Source organism: Cucurbita pepo, chromosome 3 (genome assembly GCF_057944985.1).
Source record: "Cucurbita pepo subsp. pepo isolate OVF chromosome 3, ASM5794498v1, whole genome shotgun sequence".
NCBI classification, from domain to species: domain Eukaryota; kingdom Viridiplantae; phylum Streptophyta; class Magnoliopsida; order Cucurbitales; family Cucurbitaceae; genus Cucurbita; species Cucurbita pepo.
In genome coordinates this window covers 9607214-9620772 of record NC_141800.1, presented here as the reverse complement: position 1 = coordinate 9620772, position 13559 = coordinate 9607214, and the positions used below count along the sequence as shown (strand labels likewise).

The 13559-nt window shown below is 37.6% G+C and overlaps 1 long non-coding RNA gene across 2 annotated transcripts; it reads right to left on the bottom strand.

The window, feature by feature from the left end:
* Nucleotides 1–226: 226 nt before the first annotated feature.
* Nucleotides 227–2526, bottom strand: LOC147793208 (uncharacterized). Of its 2 annotated transcripts, XR_015420481.1 has the most exons (4): nucleotides 2377–2526; nucleotides 2207–2284; nucleotides 1575–1654; nucleotides 227–371 (listed from the first exon to the last, which is right to left on the bottom strand). It is a non-coding gene; the product is annotated as an uncharacterized LOC147793208 (long non-coding RNA). The 2 variants fall into 2 exon arrangements; XR_015420480.1 differs by lacking the exon at nucleotides 227–371 and having other exon boundaries at nucleotides 1135–1654.
* Nucleotides 2527–13559: the final 11033 nt, after the last annotated feature.

The window sequence follows — 13559 nt, the reverse complement described above, 5'->3', positions numbered from 1 at the left end:
ACTTAAGCCACAGAGATACAAGATTCTACAACCTAATGTCTACAGGACCTTAAAACCATGCTCTGATACCAAACTGTCACAGCCCAAAATTTGAATCTCGAAATTAAGAGCCGGACCAACAGACTATGCAATGAAATCGTGTAAGAACCAATAGAGAAACGAGATTACACAAAATAAAACTTTAACAATTATGTAAGAGGTTTACAATCCAAAACAAGGTGTTCAAATATGAATAGTAAGTAAGCGGTTTACAAAACAATGCATGGCAAATCTAAACAAAATTATGCACAGACTCCTAGACGTCCCGGGACACTCCTCTGTGGCATTAAGATTCAGCATGCATTCCCGCCTCGATCCCTGGCCTCACTCGCCTGAAAAAAAAAAGAGTAGAAAGGAATGAGTATAAAAGAATACTCAGTAAGCAGCCTACTTGTAGGCTCTTTTCGCATCCTTATCTTGGTACGTAACCACGGTCTTTCTCGGATTTCGAAGCAGGGTGATGTAAGCTACAACTCTCTTTTCTGTATCATAAAAGACTTGCCCATCTTATGCAGTGAAATGATCAGTGTCCTGAGGTGAGGCGCGACCTCATAAGCAAATCTGAGGGGATCGTATGGCTGGATCTGAATACGTGACTCTCTCTCTGAACATCATTCGTGGAGGTTAACTGACGACCCTCACACGGGACCATACATCCACAAAACGGGGTGCGACCCCCTATGTGCCGGTCAGCTACTGAGTCATCCTAAGTGGCTCCACGTCCCCCGCTCAGGGACGGGCTTCTACGGCCCAGGAGTCCTGTTCAGAAGACCCCTTAGCTATCACCACTAGGTCTGGGCACCTGTCACACTTCCCCATCCGGATCTGCAAAGCTCAACGATCACCGTACCGGAGCTCTGTCTCGACGGTATGGTATCGGAGGAGAGAGGGAAGTGGAGGTTCTGATGACACTATCTTCACTGCTCAACTCTAGCGGACTACCTACAGTTACCGTGGTGACCTATTATTCTTTCTAGGGTGGAACTTGGTGCCTTAGACTAGATTCGTGTTTCTCTAGGATTCTCGTGCCTGGTGTCACAAACCTATCGAGTTTGGAATTATGGGCTCTGGTTCCGCCGATAATCATTTCGAGGGTCTAATTGCACGGTATTCTAGAGGTCCCCCAATCTAGGGTCTCGTCTAGCTTATTTAGCCATAAGCATCCTAATCTAAGCTCATAATTTCTTCCTATTCATCAAGAAAGATAATACAAGCAATCATCATACAATAGAGTTTACACGTAGCAGTTCATGCAAAATTATCAAACATGCTCAACGGGAAGATAACGTCCATCTTTACCCGGAGCGCAGATTTCACAAGTTTCCCAACCTCCTCATGCATACATACATTATCAGAGTCTCAACCAAAACAGATTTAATACACATTTTGTATTAGCTTTCCATAATCATCTTATATTCGCAGTTTCTATAATAACACGCTAAGTCGGGCTAGCTAATTTCATAGGGGGTAGCATGCATGCTTGTTCCTAGCGGTTCCTACAAGTACTGCTCGTGGAAATCCAAATGGCTACTTACTTGGTCGACGCGTGCCTTCCCGAGTTCGAGTTTTCTTGACGGAATGGATTCCAACAATTCTGGAATTTTCTTCACAGGTCCTAATTCACATAATAATAGGGTCAGCATCAAAATCGGGTCGGAAAACAAGCAAACAGAGACCGAACGGGAAGAAAAACGGTGCCTCATGCGCCCCACGCGCGACGCACGCACCCTGGAAGGTCACTACATGCGCTTCCTACGCGCGCGTGCCCTACGCGCTTCTCCCACGCGCAGGCGCGGGTCAGAGGCGCCGGGTCGGGCCGGCCGGGTCCGCGCGCCTGATGCGTGCCCGCTGCCGGGTGAGGACGTGCCTCACCAGCCGGTGATCGACACGTGTCGATCACCGGTTCTGCCGCTCTCCTCTGCACACCGTCCGACGCGTGGCGGCCTCCACCCTCTCTCCTGCCTTCATTTTCCAGGTCTCTTTCCCGTTTCGATCTATTTTCTCCCGATTTTTTTATCTTCCAATCCGTAATCCGATTCGTTAAATTTTCTTCACGAAACTTGTAGACCTCATATTCTACTCCTTGGAAAGAATTTTCTTAAATTTTTCTGATGATCACAGATCTTATGATTTGAGTTCAAATTTGGAGAAAAACACGAGTTCTTACCGAAAATCACGTTATCTTTAAACTCCGATTCGAACGCCGATCTTGGCCGCCTTCACTCCAGAACTTAACCAGATAGCGCTGTTGAGGGTAAGAGTCCAAGGATCAACACAAAACGTTGCTAGCACACGAAAATCTTGATGACTTCTCAATGTAGATACTCGTGGACTAACCTGAAGTTCTTGAACGTTTTGTCGAAATAGGAAGGTGCGATTCGTGAGAGCACCTTGCCTCGAGCTATTCAACGGTTTAGATTGGGGACTCGGTTCTCCGGCGTCGGTTCTGATCCGATCTCCTCCCCTTCCTCAAAACCCTACTCTTCTTTCTCTTTTCCCCATTTTAACTCAGCCAAAATAGACTCCTCAACTAATAAAGGCGAAATGACTAGTTTGCCCCTATTGTAACCTCTTTTTTTCTTTTTTCTTTTTTCTTTTTTTTTTTTTTTTTTTTTTTTTTTTTTTTTTTTTTTTTTTTTTTTACTCGGGCGCTACAGAACTCCTTGCTAAAGGGTATGTACGTGAAAGTTTGAGTCCTTGTTCTGTTCCAGTTATTCTTGTACCTAAGAAAGATGGTTCTTGGCGTATGTATGTTGATTGTAGGGCTATAAACAAGATAACTATAAAGTATAGGCATCCAATTCCTACATTAGATGATATGCTTGATGAATTGCTTGGATGTAGTCTTTTTACTAAGATTGATTTAAAATCGGGTTATCATCAAATTCGCATGCATATTGGGGATGAGTGGAAAACAGCTTTTAAAACCAAGTATGGTCTTTATGAATGGTTGGTTATGCCTTTTGGATTAACTAATGCACCTAGTACATTCATGAGATTAATGAACCATGTCTTACGAGAATACTTAAGTAAGTTTGTGGTTGTTTATTTTGATGACATCCTTGTTTACTCTAAATCTTTAGATGATCATATTACCCATGTACACAATGTTTTGACTACTTTAAGAAATGAATGTTTGTATGTAAATTTAAAGAAATGTAGCTTTTGCATGGAAAAAGTTAACTTTCTTGGGTTTGTAGTTTCATCTAATGGTGTTGAGGTTGATGAGGAGAAAATGAAGGCTATAAAAGAGTGGCCTACACCTAAAAATGTAAGTGAGGTAAGAAGTTTTCATGGTCTTGCAAGTTTCTACCGTAGTTTCATTAAGAATTTTAGTACAATTGCTTCACCCTTGAATGAACTTGTTAAGAAAAATGTATCCTTTATATGGGAAAAAGATCAAGAACTTGCTTTTAATACTTTGAAAGAAAAATTGAGTTCTGCTCCTTTGCTTGCATTACCTAATTTTGAGTCTACTTTTGAAATTGAATGTGATGCTAGTGGAGTAGGGATAGGTGCTGTATTAATGCAAAATCAAAGACCTTTAATGTTCTTTAGTGAGAAGTTGACTGGTGCATCTTTGAGGTATCCAACTTATGACAAAGAGCTTTATGCTTTGGTTCATGCATTGCAAACCTGGCTCTGATACCAAATGATAAGATAAGGAATCACTACAAGGGGAGTAAGATTCGGATTACCTTGTTGATCGAATATCTCAAGCCAAGAACACTTTGTTTGAGATTCGAATCACTCCAGAAGCAAGATCGATCATGTCTAGCTTCAATGATTCTTGTTGATCAAATATCTCAAGACAAGAACACTTGATTGAGATTCGAATCACTCCACAAGCAAGATTGATCATGTCGAGCTTGAATGATTCTACATGCAACCTAAACTACATAGAGTTGCATAGAAATTTAGCCATTGGCTAAAGAAAAGCACAAATGCTCCTTTTACTATATTTTCCAAGCCTCCTTACAAATACAACATACATGGCTTTATATAGCCTCAAAATGAAACTATTAAAGGCATTCCAAGAGTTGTAACATTCATACTTAATGACCATAATTGGCCATTATGTAAATGTAACCTAAAGTAAATAAAATGTCTTAAAATACAATAACTCTAAATTACTTTAAATTGTAACCCACCCAAAATTTATAACAATCAAACGTCATTCTTCTTCAATGTGGTATGAATTGAAACATCTTCTGATAATTTTGACAATCTTTTCTTCACATCTTCATTGAAGTATATTGTATGATTGATGTGTTTTGGTTCATATCAGACCCAAACCCAATCACCTTGTTTAAAAATCAATTTCTTTCTTCCTTGGTTCTTGCGCGTGACTAGTTTTTTATTTTTGTTTTCAATTCTTTCTTTTTATGTCTTTGTGAATTTTTTTTATGGCTCTTGAAGAAGCTGCATCATTAGCAAACATATTAGGTGGCAAAGGCGATAAATCTAGAGGAGTTAAAGGATTAAATCCATACACAACCTCAAACGGTGAACATTGAGTGGTGCTATGTATTACTCTATTGTATGCAAATTCCACAAAAGGTAGAGTCTCTTCCCAAGACTTAAGATTTTTAGAAATTAGTGACCTAAGTAAGACTCCTAATGTTCTATTAACGACCTCAGTTTGTCCATCGGTTTGGGGGTGACATGTTGTAGAAAATAGGAGCTTAGTTCCCAACATTCCCCACAAAACCTTCCAAAAATGGCTTAAAAATTTTACATCCCTGTCACTAACAATGGTTTTGGGAATACCATGCAATCTAACCACTTCCTTAAAGAATAGATTAGCTATATTGGTAGCATCATCTGTTTTGTTACATGGAATGAAATGTGCCATCTTACTAAACTTATCAACCACCACAAAAATGCTATCATGGTGTCTTCTAGTCTTTGGTAATTCTAGAACAAAATCCATGCTAATGTCAACCCATGGTTCACTAGGAACATCTAAAGGTGTGTAAAGACCATGTGATTGTGTCTTAGACTTAGCCTCCTTACATTTAAAACATTTCTTGCATACTTTGTTCACATCTTTCCTCATTTTCAACCAATAAAAATGTTCACACAACATGCTATATGTTTTAAATTCTCCAAAATGTCCCATAAGTCCTCCCCCATGAGCCTCCTTCACAAGTAACTCTCGAATAGAACATCTAGGGATACAAAGTTTACCCTTCCTAAAATGCATATCATCGAACATAATATGATCTTGCACATGTTTCCCTTCTAAACATTGCATATACACATCATAAAATTCAGATTTTTCAACTTTGTATAATTCAATCATGTGTTTAAAACCAAGAATTTTTGTAGTAAGGGAAGAAAATAAAGCATACCTTCTTGATAATGCATCTGCGACCACATTATCCTTCCCCTTTTTGTAATGGATTACATAAGGAACCATCTCAATGAATTCCACCCATTTAGCATGTCTCCTATTTAGCTTTGTTTGGCTTTTGAGGTGCTTCAAACTTTCATGGTTCGTATGAATAACAAACTCTTTTGGCCACAAATAATGTTGCCAAACTTGCAAAGCCCTCACAAGTGCATATAACTTTTTGTCATAAGTCGGATAGTTGAGTTGTGCTCCATTAAGCTTTTCACTAAAGAACATGATTGGGCTTTTTTCCTGCATTAAAACAGCTCCTATGCCTATCCCACTTGCTTCACATTCAATTTCAAAAGATTTATCAAAGTTAGGTAAAGCAAGACAAGGTCCATTGGTTAATTTATCTTTTAGTTCATTGAATGCATTCTCTTGTTTTTCCTTCCATTCAAATTTCACATGCTTTTTAACAAGTTCCTTCAATGGTGATGCTATGCTACTGAAATCTTTAATGAATCTCCTATAGAAACTAAGCATATAAAACTACTGTTTGTACAATCATGGACCAAGACGAGAAAAATGGCGGGGAGATTAATGATCTAGTTGAAGAAGTCCAGAAGAATGAGGAGAAACTGGAAGATGGTATTCATTTGGCACTTATTACAAGAAGACTTCTTAAAAATCAAGTTACGGAGAATGATGTTGATGATCAAAGAGACAACCTATTTCACACGCGATGTTTAATCAAGGGGACTACTTGTAGTCTTATTATTGATAGTGGAAGTTGCACCAATGTAGTAAGTACTATGTTTGATCAAAAGATTGCAAATTCCAACTCAAGATCATCTTAAACCATACAAGCTCCAATGGCTTAATTATAGTGGAACAATGAAGGTAATTTCCCAAGTTTTAACATCTTTTACTTTGGGAAAATATAAAGATGAAGTTCTTTGTGATGTGTTACCAATGCATGCTGGAGACATATTGCTTGGCCGACCATGGCAATTTGATAGGAGGGTTATGTATGATGGCTATTTGAATAGGTATTCTTTTGTCAAAGATGGTAGAAAAACCACTCTTGTACCTTTGAGTTCTGCAAATGTATTTGCTGATCAATTAAAGTTGGAGGAAAGGCAAAATCGTAACAAGTTGTGTAAAAAAACAGTGAGAAATCTCCAAAAAAAAAAAAAAAAAAATGAAGTCTCTTAGCATATTATGTTTAATCATATTTATTGCTTTGAAACCAAACAATATGATTAAGTCGTGTTTAGCAGTATCCAAGGCGCAAGTCACATTGTCATTATCCAAGATGCAACCTCCAATTGGAAAGTGACCTTTTTGAATTTGATGGCGGATTCAACTTTTGTGGTTCACTACAAGTTGAAAGATAACGATCTGGGCGAGCACATTATCAATGTTGGAGGCAATTAGAATTAGAGCTTTAAAGAAAATCTTTTGCAAACAATATTGTTTTGGTGCAATTTTAGCAGCAAACATGACCAAGCTACGGGCAATGTTTTCTGGTGAGAGCGACGAAGCTGGCTTAGTAATCAATGTGTTGATCTTAACTGCATTTGGACTGCCGGAGACCAAGGCATTTTCTTGCACTATAGTCCTACCAATTCCAACAAATTAATGTATCCTTGATGTAATCAATCCTCAACTGGCATATTATCTCGTCAATCCCAAGCTATGAACAAAAATACTCGTTCTTTATTTTAAGGTCAAAGATTCATCCCTTTCATGTTTATTGAAATTAAAAAAAAAACATAATTAAGGTAAAAAAATTATCATTTATTGAAATACAAAAAAACATAAATAAAAAACATAACACTGATACTAACCTAAAGTGCACCACAATTTACAAAGAAATCTTATTCATCGAAACTTTATGATAAGATAAGGAATCAACTACAAGGGGAATAAGATTCAGATTACCTTGTTGATCGAATATCTCAAGACAAGAACAATGTTTGAGATTCGAATCACTCCACAAGCAAGATCGATCATGTCTAGCTTGAATGATTCTTGTTGATCAAATATCTCAAGGCAAGAACACTTGCTTGAGATTCGAATCACACCACAAGCAAGATTGATCATGTCGAGCTTGAATGATTCTACATGCAACCTAAACTGCATAGAATTGCAAAGAAACTTAGCCATTGGCTAAAGAAAGCACAAATGCTCCTTTTACTATATTTTTCAAGTCTTCTTACAAATACAACATACATGGCTTTATATAGCCTCAAAATGAAACTACTAAAGATATTCCAAGAGTTGGTAACATTCATACTTAATGGCCATAATTAACCATTAATTAATTGTAACCTATAGTAAATTAAAAGTCTTAAAATGCATTAATGAAATACAATAACTCTAAATTACTGTAAATTGTAATCCACCCAAAATTTAAAACATGAAACTTCATTCTTTTTCAATGTGGCAAGCATGCAAGTTTGGTTAAACCAAATTTTGACACCTCAAAACTCCACTCAAATTTGTGAGACATAAGGAACAAGAAGTAACTTCAGGGGTAAAACGGTAAATTGACCTAGCTCTAGTTACGAACAACCTGTGAAGGATCGACTTACTAATCATGTTGCTGATATGCTCGTACGTTCAAAATAATTTGTGACCAACTTCATGCCATTGGTAGACTTGTCGAGGACATTGATAAAGTGTACTAGTTCCTTTGTGGACTCGGCACCAATTTTTCAACTTTTTCTACTTCTCAACTGGTTCTCACCCCTCTCCCCTATTTTACAGATTTAGTCTCAAAAGCTGAAAGTTTTGAGTTGTTCCAGCGCTCTCCTTAGTTTTCTGACTCCGCTCCTAGGACATTCACAGCCATTAATTGTGGTCGCACCCATTGTGATCTTTGGGGTCCTTCCCCCATCAAAACCAATTCGGGTTTTCTTTACTATGTTATTTTTAATGACGATTATTCTCGATTCAGTAGGCTTTACCCTTTAAAATTTAAATATGATTTCTTTGATATTTTTCTTCAATTTACAAATTTTGTGAATAAAATAATATTGTGATTGTTTCAAGGTTTTTCAAAGTAATGAACTTGCCGAATTAAGAAAGTTTAGGTGACCGTACCTTTTACACTCTGTTATGGAAGGAAGATATGCTGTAATAACCAAAATTTACAACACACTTTTAACTAATTGTGGTTAAAAAATAACTACCTACCGCCTCAGTTTGGCTATACGTATGTGTATATATATATATAAGAGATATAATCCAAAGACATTTTTAAAAAAGGGCGGGCGATCTTCGAGAAGAAAATGAAGTCTCTAAGCGTATTTTTTTTAATCCTATTGATTGCTTTGGAACCAAACAATATGATTAAGTCATGTTTAGGAACATCCAAGATACAAACTAGACCGTCAGCGTCCAAGATGCAACCTGTACTGTCCCATTGGCAAGTGACCATTTTGAATTCGATGACGGATTCAACTCTGGTCGTTCACTGCAAGTCGAAAGATGACGATCTGGGCGAGCATGTCATCAATGCCGGAGGCAATTACAACTGGAGCTTTAAAGAGAATCTTTTGCAAACAACATTGTTTTGGTGCAATTTTAGCAGCAAACATGGCCAAGCTACTGGTGATGTTTTCTGGCCCGAGCAACAAAGTTGGCTTGCTGATCAATGTGTTGGTCATAACTGCATTTGGACGGCGGGAGACCAAGGAATTTCCTTGCATTATAATCCTACCAACACCAACAACTTAATGTATCGTTGGAAATGATGTAATCCATTCTTCAATTGCATTATCTCCTCCATCCTAAGCTACGAATAAAGATGCTCGTTACTTTTTTACGGTTCAGGATTCATCTCTTTAATATTTATTGAAATAAAAAGGGTAATAGTGATACTGACGTATAATGCACCACAATTTACAAAGAGCTCTCGTTCATCAAAACTTCTCATGTTCGACTTAATAGCGATAAGTTGTACTTTCTATCCATTATTAAGTAGTAATCATGATAACATATGAGGTCACTTTCTATTGAAGCGTTCTCATAGATGCGTCAATAGAGACCTTCGTTGCAGCAAGGTATAAGACGTCGACAAAAGCTACGTACGACAATGCTTCCGGCACGTCGCTAACAAATGTGACTGTTTCTTGTGTAGGCATACGACCTCTTCTCTCACAAGGTTCTACCGATGCAGAGGCCAACATTATTTATTATTATTTTTTTGTTTTTGTCGAAAATGTGTTTTTCGGTAGAAGTGTCTAGAAATGTTCAAATCATATACTATTTTAGGTATAAAACCATAACAATCATAAAAACAAAAAGGTTGGGTCATGGAGCTAGGGGCAGCAGAAAGTGAATTTCATCAAATTGAGTGTGGCGAGTGATGTATAGCTTAGTGTGATGGTGTTAATATAACACATGCGGAAGCAATTTGGATCTTAGACTCTCTAAGTACATCAATTATAGTAAATTGGCTAGCATGTTCAAAAGCATTAAAACTCAATGAGTTTGAATACTAATCTTTTGTAGTTCAAATTCGTTTTTCCTCACGAATGGTTTTGAACCACCACCAGTGTCTTCTCCACTATTCTCTGGCCTTAGAACGGGATTGTGGAATCCGGTGAGTGAGTAAACTTGGAAGGGATTTAGTATATATGAAGAGAGAGTTTGTGAGAGTTTTTCTCAAGGTTTTTCTCCCGGGGGAAGTTCCATGTACCTTGATCACTCTATTTATAGAGTCATATTTGCATGTTCACGCAAATGGGAGATCACCAAATTTTGACACTCAAAGTTCCACTCAAATTTGTGGGGTTCATTTGGCAAGCATGCAAGTTTGGTTAAACCAAATTTTGACACCTCAAAACTCCACTCAAATTTGTGAGACATAAGGAACAAGAAGTAACTTCAGGGGTAAAACGGTAAATTGACCTAGCTCTAGTTACGAACAACCTGTGAAGGATCGACTTACTAATCATGTTGCTGATATGCTCGTACCTTCAAAATAATTTGTGACCAACTTCATGCCATTGGTAGACTTGTCGAGGACATTGATAAAGTGTACTAGTTCCTTTGTGGACTCGGCACCAATTTTTCAACTTTTTCTACTTCTCAACTGGTTCTCACCCCTCTCCCCTATTTTACAGATTTAGTCTGAAAAGCTGAAAGTTTTGAGTTGTTCCAGCGCTCTCCTTAGTTTTCTGACTCCGCTCCTAGGACATTCACAGCCATTAATTGTGGTCGCACCCATTGTGATCTTTGGGGTCCTTCCCCCATCAAAACCAATTCGGGTTTTCTTTACTATGTTATTTTTAATGACGATTATTCTCGATTCAGTAGGCTTTACCCTTTAAAATTTAAATATGATTTCTTTGATATTTTTCTTCAATTTACAAATTTAGTGAATAAAATAATATTGTGATTGTTTCAAGGTTTTTCAAAGTAATGAACTTTCCGAATTAAGAAAGTTTAGGTGACCGTACCTTTTACACTCTGTTATGGAAGGAAGATATGCTGTAATAACCAAAATTTACAACACACTTTTAACTAATTGTGGTTAAAAAATAACTACCTACCGCCTCAGTTTGGCTATACGTATGTGTATATATATATATAAGAGATAGAATCCAAAGACATTTTTAAAAAAGGGCGGGCGATCTTCGAGAAGAAAATGAAGTCTCTAAGCGTATTTTTTTTAATCCTATTGATTGCTTTGGAACCAAACAATATGATTAAGTCATGTTTAGGAACATCCAAGATACAAACTAGACCGTCAGCGTCCAAGATGCAACCTGTACTGTCCCATTGGCAAGTGACCATTTTGAATTCGATGACGGATTCAACTCTGGTCGTTCACTGCAAGTCGAAAGATGACGATCTGGGCGAGCATGTCATCAATGCCGGAGGCAATTACAACTGGAGCTTTAAAGAGAATCTTTTGCAAACAACATTGTTTTGGTGCAATTTTAGCAGCAAACATGGCCAAGCTACTGGAGATGTTTTCTGGCCCGAGCAACAAAGTTGGCTTGCTGATCAATGTGTTGGTCATAACTGCATTTGGACGGCGGGAGACCAAGGAATTTCCTTGCATTATAATCCTACCAACACCAACAACTTAATGTATCGTTGGAAATGATGTAATCCATTCTTCAATTGCATTATCTCCTCCATCCTAAGCTACGAATAAAGATGCTCGTTACTTTTTTACGGTTCAGGATTCATCTCTTTAATATTTATTGAAATAAAAAGGGTAATAGTGATACTGACGTATAATGCACCACAATTTACAAAGAGCTCTCGTTCATCAAAACTTCTCATGTTCGACTTAATAGCGATAAGTTGTACTTTCTATCCATTATTAAGTAGTAATCATGATAACATATGAGGTCACTTTCTATTGAAGCGTTCTCATAGATGCGTCAATAGAGACCTTCGTTGCAGCAAGGTATAAGACGTCGACAAAAGCTACGTACGACAATGCTTCCGGCACGTCGCTAACAAATGTGACTGTTTCTTGTGTAGGCATACGACCTCTTCTCTCACAAGGTTCTACCGATGCAGAGGCCAACATTATTTATTATTATTTTTTTGTTTTTGTCGAAAATGTGTTTTTCGGTAGAAGTGTCTAGAAATGTTCAAATCATATACTATTTTAGGTACAAAACCATAACAATCATAAAAACAAAAAGGTTGGGTCATGGAGCTAGGGGCAGCAGAAAGTGAATTTCATCAAATTGAGTGTGGCGGGTGATGTATAGCTTAGTGTGATGGTGTTAATATAACACATGCGGAAGCAATTTGGATCTTAGACTCTCTAAGTACATCAATTATAGTAAATTGGCTAGCATGTTCAAAAGCATTAAAACTCAATGAGTTTGAATACTAATCTTTTGTAGTTCAAATTCGTTTTTCCTCACGAATGGTTTTGAACCACCACCAGTGTCTTCTCCACTATTCTCTGGCCTTAGAACGGGATTGTGGAATCCGGTGAGTGAGTAAACTTGGAAGGGATTTAGTATATATGAAGAGAGAGTTTGTGAGAGTTTTTCTCAAGGTTTTTCTCCCGGGGGAAGTTCCATGTACCTTGATCACTCTATTTATAGAGTCATATTTGCATGTTCACGCAAATGGGAGATCACCAAATTTTGACACTCAAAGTTCCACTCAAATTTGTGGGGTTCATTTGGCAAGCATGCAAGTTTGGTTAAACCAAATTTTGACACCTCAAAACTCCACTCAAATTTGTGAGACATAAGGAACAAGAAGTAACTTCAGGGGTAAAACGGTAAATTGACCTAGCTCTAGTTACGAACAACCTGTGAAGGATCGACTTACTAATCATGTTGCTGATATGCTCGTACCTTCAAAATAATTTGTGACCAACTTCATGCCATTGGTAGACTTGTCGAGGACATTTGATAAAGTGTACTAGTTCCTTTGTGGACTCGGCACCAATTTTTCAACTTTTTCTACTTCTCAACTGGTTCTCACCCCTCTCCCCTATTTTACAGATTTAGTCTCAAAAGCTGAAAGTTTTGAGTTGTTCCAGCGCTCTCCTTAGTTTTCTGACTCCGCTCCTAGGACATTCACAGCCATTAATTGTGGTCGCACCCATTGTGATCTTTGGGGTCCTTCCCCCATCAAAACCAATTCGGGTTTTCTTTACTATGTTATTTTTAATGACGATTATTCTCGATTCAGTAGGCTTTACCCTTTAAAATTTAAATATGATTTCTTTGATATTTTTCTTCAATTTACAAATTTTGTGAATAAAATAATATTGTGATTGTTTCAAGGTTTTTCAAAGTAATGAGCTTGCCGAATTAAGAAAGTTTAGGTGACCGTACCTTTTACACTCTGTTATGGAAGGAAGATATGCTGTAATAACCAAAATTTACAACACACTTTTAACTAATTGTGGTTAAAAAATAACTACCTACCGCCTCAGTTTGGCTATACGTATGTGTGTATATATATATAAGAGATAGAATCCAAAGACATTTTTAAAAAAGGGCGGGCGATCTTCGAGAAGAAAATGAAGTCTCTAAGCGTATTTTTTTTAATCCTATTGATTGCTTTGGAACCAAACAATATGATTAAGTCATGTTTAGCAACATCCAAGATACAAACTAGACCGTCAGCATCCAAGATGCAACCTGTACTGTCCCATTGGCAAGTGACCATTTTGAATTCG